Below are 11,139 nucleotides of genomic sequence, written 5' to 3' on the forward strand. Positions count from 1 at the left end.
AGAGACTACCTGGATAAGTCCGTCATTGTCTACATCGACGACATCCTTATCTATTCGGCCAACGCGAAAGAACACGTCGTCCACGTGAGACAGGTCTTGCAAGCCCTCCGCGCGCACCGTTTATACTGCAAGCTCACGAAGTGTGAATTCCACGTGACGACAGTGGAATTCCTGGGTGTTCTCCTGACTCCCGCCGGACAAGTCATGTCGGATCGGAAGGTGCAAGCAGTGGTGAAGTGGCCGCCACCTACAACTGTCAAGGAAGTGCAAAGCTTCCTCGGCTTCTCCAACTTCTACCGGCGCTTCATCCATCATTTCTCCCAACTGGTGGCACCTCTTACGAAACTGACTCGCAAAGGCGTTCCGTTTTCCTGGCAACCCGAGACACAGAGAGCGTTCGAGCAGCTCAAGACCGCCTTCACCACCGCTCCGGTCCTACGCCATGCCAAACCTGAACTCCCATTCATAGTGGAGGCGGACGCTTCTGACATTGCGGTCGGGGCGGTTCTGTCACAGCGGCATCCAGACACTGGCCACCTCCATCCAGTGGCCTACTTGTCCAGGAAACTCAACCCCGCCGAAAAGAACTACACGATCGCCGAAAAGGAACTGCTAGCAATTCGGGAAGCCTTCCTGGAATGGAGACACTGGCTGAAGGGGGCACAACACCAGGTCACGGTCTATACCGACCATCGCAACCTCCAGTTTTTGCGGTCTGCGAGGCATCTCACCCCCAGACAACAACGGTGGATGCTCTTCTTCGCGGAGTACCACTTCCTCGTCACGTTCCGACCAGGAACCCAGAACCAAAAGGCGGATACCTTATCCCGCCAGGGTATGACCTGTCTCCCCTTGGCAGACGCCGAACGAGCCATCATTACCCCCGACAACGTGGTGGGGAGAGTGGAAACCGGATCGTTCCTCGACGGAGTGAAACGGGGTATCAAATCGTTCGCCTGGTCGTCCTGGTTGCGCAGCCACAAGGAGTGGCGTTTGTTGCAAGGCATCCCCTTGTGTGGCTCCCGAGTTCTGGTCCCTACACTCCGCCTCCGAAAGCTCGTGTTCAGCTGGTGTCACGACGCCCCCAGCGCCGGTCACATGGGTGGCTCCAAGACACTGGAAAAGGTACTGCGACAGTTCTGGTGGCCGTCGGTTCGACCGGATGTCTTACGATGGGTCAAGCACTGCACCGTCTGCGCTCAGATGAAAACCGACCACTGCAAGCAACAAGGCCTCCTACGTCCACTACCGACCCCTATGACTCCGTGGGAAAAGATCTCCGTCGATTTCATAGTGGGACTGCCGAAAGATCAGAACTGCACGGCTATAGTGGTCATCATCGATTACCTCACCAAAATGGGACATTTCATCCCGTGCAGGCAGATACCCACAGCGGGGGCCTTGGCGAAACTCATGTTGAAGGACATCGTAAGGCTACGCGGCCTTCCATTGGATATCGTGTCGGACAGGGGGTCCCAATTCACAGCCCGCTTTTGGAAGGTCTGGTGCACCGAGCTGGGGATTCAATCGTCCCTGTCCACCAGCTTCCATCCCCAATCCGATGGTCAAACCGAGTGCCTCAACCAAACCCTGAAGCAGTACCTCCGTTGCTATGTGAACAAAGCCTCGGAAGCCTGGGTGGAGTGGTTATGGGTGGCTGAGATAGCTTATAACAGCACCGTTCATGCATCCACAAAACACACTCCTTTCTACCTCTCCTCTGGGTTTCACCCTCGTTTCACCCCTTTTTTGCTCCCTCGCTCTGGCGTCACTCTGCCCGATCTCCAACACCGACTCGCGCAGATACGCTCGACCCTCACAACGGCCCGCGAAAACCTCCGCATAGCAAAGGACAGGTACAAGGCGCAGGCCGACAAGCACCGTAGGCCCAATCCCGTGTACTGTAAGGGGGATAAAGTGTGGTTGTCCACAAAACACATCACCTTCAAGAAACCCAGTGTGTTCAATCCCAAGTTTATAGGCCCCTATGCGGTGGTCCGCCACGTCAACCCCGTGGCCGTACAGCTCCGCCTCCCACCGCACATGCACATACACCCCGTGTTCCACGTCTCGTTGCTCAAACCCTCCTTTTGTCCTGTGAAACGTGTTCCTCCTCCGGTTTGGGTGCAGCATGAGCGGGAGTACGTGGTGGAGAAGGTGCTGGACTCCAAGCTGGTGCGGGGCAGGGTGTGGTACCTCCTGGCGTGGAAGGGGTATGGGCCGGAGGAGCATTCCTGGGAGCCAGCGTCGGCGATCCACGCCCCCCGCCTGGTGGCTGCCTTCCACCGCCGCTGCCCCGGGAAGCCCGGTGCTCCTCGCGGCGCTTGACTCAGTGGGGAGGGGGGTGTACTGTCAGGTGGCGAGAACCGGTAGTACACCGCTCGCATCCCCGCCACGCGGGGGAACTACGTTTCCCAGGACGCCCGGCAGAACACGCCCCACGTGTTCGGCGCCGAGTGCGACAGCGGTTAAAACCGCCAACAAACACCAAGCGGTGCCGATGATTCCAGCCAGTCCTGTTCGCACTCTTGTTTCGGAAACAACGTTCCAGCCTTGTGTTCTCGGCCTTACCCTCGTCCTTGTATCCAGCCTCTCCGTCTCCAGCAGTGTTACCTCGCCGCCTTCCCTGAAGCAAGGAAGACTGCGGGGAGCTCCCAAGCTTCAACGTTCCAGACTCCAGGGAACCTCCATCAGCGCTCCTCTGCCCAAGGATTACCGGGTCCAGAGTGGTAGCGCGAAGGTGAAAACCTCGCCGGTGAGCCCCGACGCGGGTACGCGTCGGAACAACCTTCCACATTCCTGTTTTCTTCCCTCATCCATTCCACGCGCTCCTCTGCCCACGGAGTTCCGGGTACAGAGTTGTAGCGCGGACTGGTGCGCTCCTCTGCCCACGGAGAACCGGGTCCAGAGTGGAAGCGCAAACTGGGGCGCTCCTCAGCCCATGGAGTTCCGGGTTTAGAGTAGCAGCGCCCGTTCCTTTTTTCAGCACTGCACAACTGTGAGTACTGTTCTTTCCTTTAGCCTTCAGAGAGGCGATTTTCTCGTTCTTTTGGGAGTGACCCTGATCCAGGACGCGCTCTGGGGGGCTTCAAGCACTGCCGTTCAAGTGCTGGCTTTTGCTCCCAGGGGGTAGCGTCCCTCTGCCCGTCCGGTACGATCCCAAGGGTTCGCCCGGGCTCTGCGGTGATACGTCAGTGCTAACCTCAACTGAGCGTCACGCAGGCCAGGCCAGAGAACCCCCAAAACCCCGGGTTGGAAGGTGACAGGTGAGAAACCACTGCAAAGTGGGAGGGGGGAGGCAACAAGTGGGTCACTACTGACGGGTGTTTGACGGTGTGCTTGTTTCGTTCCAGATCCCTTTTCCCAGCTGCTCCTTCCCTTCCTTCCCTCGCCCACCTGTCTCCATAGTCCGTGTGTGTTACACGTTCTCCGGACTGGGGACGGATGGGAGGTGGACCCCATTAACTTCAGCGTCATCCTGAGGAGAGAATTCCCCGGCCATCGTGACACCAAGAGGTTAAAATCTATTATATGTCTAATAACATCTTCCTTTGGATCATTCTTAATTGTTTTTTGTACAAGTGGATTCTGTCTAATACATGTTTTTACTCTTTTCTTACCATCCTCCATGACAGATGTGGGGTATCCTCACCTTTGGAATCGTGCAACCATTATATTTATATGTGTTGAAAATTCATTTTCTTCCAAACAGTTCCTCCTTGCTTATAAGAATTCTCCATACCGTACGATCCATTTGAGAGCTTTAGGATATGCACTATTTGAAAACAGTAGACTGTTGTAGCTAGTGGGTTTGCGATGCATTTTTGTGCAATTTCTATCTTTTTCAATATAGACTCAAATGTCCATGTAATAAATCATTTCCTTTATCTGATAGGTGAACTGTAGTTGCTGTGGATTTCAATGAAGAGAATCTAAAAAACATTTTAATTCATTTGTTTTCGTCCTCCCAACTTAAAAACAAGTCATCAACGTAGCAAATCCATAAAACTTTTTTCTTCAATACCTCATTGTTCTTTTCTGTCCAGATGTGCTCAGCTTCCCAATGTCCCATTGTTAGATTTGCGTACATTGAAGCAAATGACACACCCATCGTGAAACCTTTCTTCTATATATAAAATTTTACATCAAAAAGAAAAACATTATTGGCTCTACTGCCCTCCAGTTCTTTCCCCTCCACCTTCTCCTACCAATCCCCCCTCCCTCACATTACTCTTCCCCCCTCCCCTCCCCCTGCTCTCTGTATCTACTTATGACTAGGGGTGGGCGGAATTTGCGAAAGTGATTTTCGCAAATTATCGCGAAAATGTTAAAAATCTCCGCAAACACGCGGAAATATTGCGAAGATGCGGAAGTTTTTTACCCGCCCGTTCGCTGTATTTTCTGCGTGGTCGCGGCTCGCCAACTTACCCATGCGGTTGCTCGCGGGTGCGGGCATCTTGTTTTCACTCTTCTCGCGGTGCATGATCGCGAGAAGAAAGACGTGATCGTGCGACCAATGACATTACTGCGGGCGCGAACTGTCGCGAGACAGCGCAAATGGCTACCAACAATCCAACATCTCGTGGAGAACGCGACCGGATCGGGAAAACTTGTCGGCGAACGTGGTAATTCAGGTACGGCGATCGCGCGCACGCGAGAATGTATTATTTTACAGCGCGAGCAAGAAACAAATTATCGCTAAGCTGCGGAATGCGGAAATATTGACATTTTCGCGCTCTCCGCGGAACGCAAAAATATCAAATTATCGCAATTTCCGCGAGCGGAACGGAAATTTAGCCCAGGCCTACTTATGACTCCTAGCCCTATGCACTACCTCCCACTGATTTACTACTCCTGCTACTCCCCTAACTCCTACTCACGTCTTCCCCTCCTTTTTCTCTTCTTCCCCTCCCTTTTTCTCTTCTCTCTCACCCCCACCTACCCTCCCTAACCTAAGTTCTCACTACCTAAATTAGCTTAATATAGTGTTCTGTAAATATCCTTCATATTTTATTCTGCTTTCTTTGCTATATTGGCTCTTGTTTTGCTCAAATGTTTTTTTAATACTGTACCTCCTCACCTTCCTGTAAAGCGCTCTGATACCCCTGGGTCTAGCTAGCGCTATAAAAAACCTTTAAAATAAATAAATAAATAAATTGGTAAGACAGAAGAACATAATCTCTAAATGCATATTTGTGTGTTCCAATAAACTTAGAGACTGCAATCTTAAAATGTTTTCGCAAGCTTTATATGCACTTAAAGTCCAAAGGTTACAAGGATGTTATAGTTAGGAAATAGAATTTGAAAAACCTTAGAAATTCACTGAAAAAACAAAGGTTACAGGGATGTTATAGTTAGGCTCAGTTTTTACTCATACAAAACCATAGAAATTTAGCAGTTATAGTTACCTGAACTATCTATAACTTATGCCCAAGCAATGTGCTGCTTATGACCTCACATATTACATCACTCATGACAAGGTCAGTGACTTCACTGATGACATCACTGATGAAATATCAAATGACATCACTAAGTACATCATCTAGTCAGTGTAAGAATTTTACACGAGTTTATGATGGTTAAACATATATACTAACCTACTACAAAAGTTAAATGAATATACTAGGTGTACTGCTACTGAGTGATACTACTCCTAACACATATTATGTGAGTGGCTGTGTGACTGTATGTATACTTGTGTGTATGGGTGTGTGAGTGGCTGTATGGATTAATAAATGGGTGTGTGAATAGCTGTGTGGGTGAGTGAGTTGCTGTGTGAGTGGCTCTATGGGTGGGTACGTGGGTGTATAGCAACTATATGGGTGGGTGTTTTAATTGCTGTATGAGTGAGTCATAGAGTCTGCAAGTAGCTGTATTGGTGAGTGAGTGGCTGTTTGAGTGGCTGTTTGGTTAAGTGAGTTGGTGTGTGAGTGGCTGTACTGGAGAGTGAGTGTCTGTGTGAATGGCTGTATAGGTGAGAGCAGATGTGTGAGTGCTTGTATGGATGTTTGAATGGTTAAATAAGTGGTTGTGTGGGTGTGTGAGTAAGTGTGTTGAGAGGCTGTATGGGTGAGTGAGTGGATGTGTGAGTGGCTCTATGGAGGAATTAGTGTCTGTGTGAATGGCTGTATGGGTGAGTGAGTGGATGTGTGAGTACTGGTATAAGTCTGTGAATAGGTATGTGACTGGTTGTATGAGTAGGCATATGAGAGATTGTATGGGGGTGTGAGTTGGTGCGTGAGTGTTTCTGTGGATGATGTCATCAGTGATTTATTTTGAGATATCATCAATGATGTTACTGACTTTGTCTGTGAGGTCATAAACAGTGCATTGTGGTGGCATAAGTTATAGTTAGCTAGGTAACTATAACTGCTGAATTTCTATGGTTTTGTATGACTGAAATCTGAGGCTAACTATAACTTCCCTGTAACCTTTGGTTTTTTCAGTAAATTTCTAAATGTTTTTAATTCTATTTCCTAATTTTAACCTACCTGTAACCTTTGTTTTTTCCAGTTAATTTTTAAGGTTTTTAAAATGCTATTTCAAAATTATTGCTTCCCCTGTTTTATAAGTAAATTACTATGGTTTTTAACTAGTAATCATGTTTGCAGTGGAGTGGTGGAGAAAGGGGACGGTCCTCTGACCAGCTCTCAGGAATCCCGCTTTGCTGGGCTTACTGGAGGTGACAGCTGGGCTTCTGACCACCAAAGACCCTCAGCATTCAAGAGGACTTCATCCCCCAATCAGTATTGCCCTAGGAGGAGCATTTTCAGAGTGGTGGAGAAAGGAGGCAGAGCGTCTGTCCATCTCTCAGCAATCACACTGTGTGGGACTTACTGGAGGTACCAGGAGTGGGTCTTGGCCCCCAAAGACCCTCAGCATCCAAGGGGACTTCATCCACCAACCAGTAGTATGCTGGGCGGTACGTTTTCAGAATGGTGGAGAAAGGGGGTGGGGCCTCCAACCAGCTCAAAGCAGTCCCGCTGTGTGGGATTTACAGGAGGTAACAGGAGGGGTCCTTGGCCCCCAAGGAACCTCAGCATCTAAGAGGACTTCATCACATAACCAGTAGTGTGCTAGGAGTCACGTTTGCAGAGTGATGAAGAGTGGCCTCTGAATACCTCTCAGAAATCCCACTGTATGGCACTTACTGGTGGTAACAGGGGGGCTTGTTGGACCCCAAGTACACTCAGTAGCCAAGGGGACTTCATCCCTTTCTTATTCTTAAAGCCTGCTCTAGGGAGGTGGAGGTCCCCGGGCCTGATAAGAGTGCCCCGGGTGAGGTGGTGGTCCCCAGGGCTTGGTGGGGCCCTGAGACCCCCAATGCAATTAAATTATGGCCCTAGTGAGGTGAAGGTAAGCATAATTCCAAGCCCTGTGGCCCCTGTTAAATCTGTAAGGTGGTGCAGTCCTCCACAGCTGGAGCCGCCGTGTAATAGTCGGTTCCTTTGAAGTGAGCTGCTGTTCGAGTGCATCCTATTTTGTAGAGAAACAGTTTTTGAAGATATTACAAGGCAGCTCTGGCCGCGGAGGACTGCACCACCCGAGAGATTTAAGAGGGGACAGGGGGCTTGGAATTACACCAATGCCTCAATGTGGAACAGTAGTTCCTATAGATGACAAACAGACTCATACTCTGAGGCCCATTGGAGGGTTGTCAACATTTTTTGTCAGCTTGAAACAATACAGAGCCCATTTGAGCAAAGATGTATGCTATTTGACACACTACAAATCCCAGCAAGCAACAGGGGCTAACTCACCTAAGCCGCCCATTGGAGGGCAATTAATTATGTATAAGTAAGTTGGTAGCAGTGCAAAAACTTTTGAGCCAAGCCTATGATTAAGGAGTATGGACACCGAAACGCATCAGGTGGACTACAATAATTATCAGAGTGCCCGTATCTGTTTGATGGATAATAAAGACTCCTTTGAAGTCAGCTATATTTTATAGCTAGAAATTACCATTAAAGAAACCTTAGAAATTCACGGAAAAATGCAAAGGTTACAGGAACGTTATAGTTAGGCTGACATTTCACTCGTACAAAACCATAGAAATTCAGTGGTTATAACTCGCGCCCCCGCAATGCACTGCTTATGACCTCACATATTACATCACTCATGACATGGTCAGTGACATCACTGATGGCATCTCAAAAGACATCACTGATGATATCAGTGATGACCTCATCCAGTGACTGTGAGTGTTTTTAAAAAGTTTATGAGTGTTAAATATATATACACCAAGGTGTATCAGTGGATGTATAAGTGACTGTATGGATGACTCAGTGGGTGCGTGACTGACTGTATATGTGATTGATTATGTGTCTCATTGAATGTATGGGTGAGTGACTGGTTGTGTGAATGTGTGTATCTGTCAATTGATGCCTAAGTGGGTTTATGAGTGTTTTAGTGGGTACGTGACTGGCTATAATGGATGCTTTATTGGTTGTCTGACTACGTCTATGTTTGTCTGGGTGTCAGTGTTTCTGGGTGAGGAGGTGTGCGACTGCCTGTATGGATCAGTGGTTGGGTGAGTCAGTGGCTGTATGGGGAACTGTTATGTGTGTGAGAAATTGTATAGGTGAGTGAGTGTATGACAGTGCCACTGATTGAGTGCATGTGTCAGTTTGAGTCAGTAACTGAGTATGTGAAAGGCATTATACATGAGTGATGGGGTATACGAGTAAATTTACCTGAGAGTCCAGGCCAGCACTCTCCCAGTAGCTCCATAAGCAGCACCACCTTGCGTTAGCCCTTGAGATTGCCCTGCTTGTGGGTTCGCACCGGCGGCCCTCCCGCCCGCCTCAGATCTTTAACTGCTCCCTTTGTCCTTGGGTGGCAGGATAATCCTTGCGATATGTTTGGTTGTATAAATTTCACGCTTATCTTTGCTTTTGTGTTGTTTGAATTATACGCTAATCTTTGCTTTCTGCTGTTATTCAATTTCACACATTAATTTGCATTCAGCCTTTCCTGCTGTTGCTGCCCCTGCAGCCCCTCCCCCGACACAGCCCCCGCTCTCGCTTCCCTAACCCAGTCCCGCCCCCTCCCCTACTTAATTGCGGCGCAGCGGATGCGCGCAGCAAGCACGTCTGCGCCCGAACGCGATCAGTGCCAGGAACCCTGGCTCTCGTAGGCCCCACTTCTACGATTCCACTATCCTCCACGCAGTCAATCACAGAAGACACACGCAGAACACCACCCATAGACAGTTCTCATGCAGATCCTTCACCATCGACAATACCCCCACTACCGCCGAAGACCCGCCTGATGCACGCACCACCAAATCCCAGACATGCATCCTCCTCAACGTGTGCTCCCTGCACCAACACGCCATAAAGATCTGGGACCTGATCAACACCCTCTCGCCCGACGTCACCTTCTTCGTAGAAAACAGGACCAATGCCACCTCCGTTCCCGAAATCGCCACGGCCATCCCCGATGGCTACAAGATCCAGAGAAAGGACCGCCCCCGCATTCCAGGAGGAGGACTCTCCATCGCACACTAGACCCCCTGCGACTCTTCACATCCAGCATGAGTGACCCCCACTCTAACACAGAACACCTCAACTTCCAGATCCAGACCAGTCCCAGGACCATGCTACGCGGCAACCTCATCTACAGACCGCCGGGACCTCGCACCCAGTCCGCAACCACCATCGCTGAGCTCGCCGCACCCTATGCCATCACCTCCACAGACTACATCCTACTCGGGGACCTGAACTTCCACCTCGACAACTGCAATGACCCCGACTCCATCACTCTCCTCGACAACATCGCCAACCTCAGACTGAAGCAGATGGTCAACATGCTCGCGCACAGAGCTGGACACACCCTTAACCCTATCTTCGCAGCAGGGACAAACATCTGCTTCAGCCACACCACCAACCCCTCTGGATGGACCACCACTGCGTCCACTTCACCTTCAACACCACCACCGCACCCAAGACCTTCCCGTGCCCACCACGAAGGAGCTGGATCAAGGTCACGGAGGATCAGCTCAACACCACCCTCCTCGAAGACCCCCCCCAGCGCCACGACCGACACCAACTGCGCAGCCACAGAATTTCACCGCTGGGTCTCCCACTGCACCGACAAGCTCACACCCCTCCGCCACCCCGCCAAACAACACCCTCTTAAGGCCGCCTGGCTCACCACAGAACTACAAGAAGCCAGACGCTCATGCAGACGCCTAGAGAAAACCTGGTGAAACCAGAAAACCACAGAAACACGTAACACTCACTGTAGTGCCCTGAAGTAATACCACCAGCGCATAAGAGACACCAAACGGACCTTCATATGAGACAAAGTCCAGACCAATGCAACCAATGCCAAGGAACTGTTCAACATCATACAGCAGTTCGCAAAACCCCCCTGCGAAGCCACGGACAACACACCTTCCCAGGAACTTTGCGACAAGCTCAGCTCATACTTCCATCTGAAGATCAAGATCCTCCATGACAATTTCAGCAAACAGATGCTGTTCACCACCCCCCCAATGCCGCTGATAAGCCAACCATCATGACCTGGAATCCCGCCACCATCGAAAACATCACTGCTACCATGAAGAAAACCCACTCAGGAGCCCCAACAGACCGCTGCCCACTGCACATATTCCACAGAGCCGCCGCTGCCATTGCATCCGAACTAGGACGGACCATCAACACCTCCTTCATGTCCGGCATCTTCCCAGATGACTGGATGCAGGCAGAGGTTAAACCCCTCCTCAAGAAACCAACGGCCGACCCTACAGACCTGAAAAACTAGTGGCCCATCTCTCTCCTCCCTTTCGCGGCCAAAGTCACAGAAAGACTCATGAACGCCCAGCTGACCACCTTCATCAAAGAGAACTCCATCCTAGATGCCTCACAGTCTGGTTCCTGCTGCAACCACAGCACCAAGACCGCCCTCCTCGCCGCCACTGATGACATCCGCATGCTACTCGAATAGGGACACACTGGGGCCCTCATCCTTTCTTGACCTCTCCACAGCCTTCTACACTGTTTCTCATCGCACGCTCGCAGCCAGACTTCATGGCGTGGGGAAACAAGGTGCCGCCCTCGACTGGATCCAATCCTTTCTCTCCGGCAGAACCCAGAGAATCAGACTCCATCCCTTCCTCTCGGAACCCACTGATAT

Source organism: Triturus cristatus, chromosome 11 (assembly GCF_964204655.1).
Source record: "Triturus cristatus chromosome 11, aTriCri1.1, whole genome shotgun sequence".
NCBI lineage: Eukaryota > Metazoa > Chordata > Amphibia > Caudata > Salamandridae > Triturus > Triturus cristatus.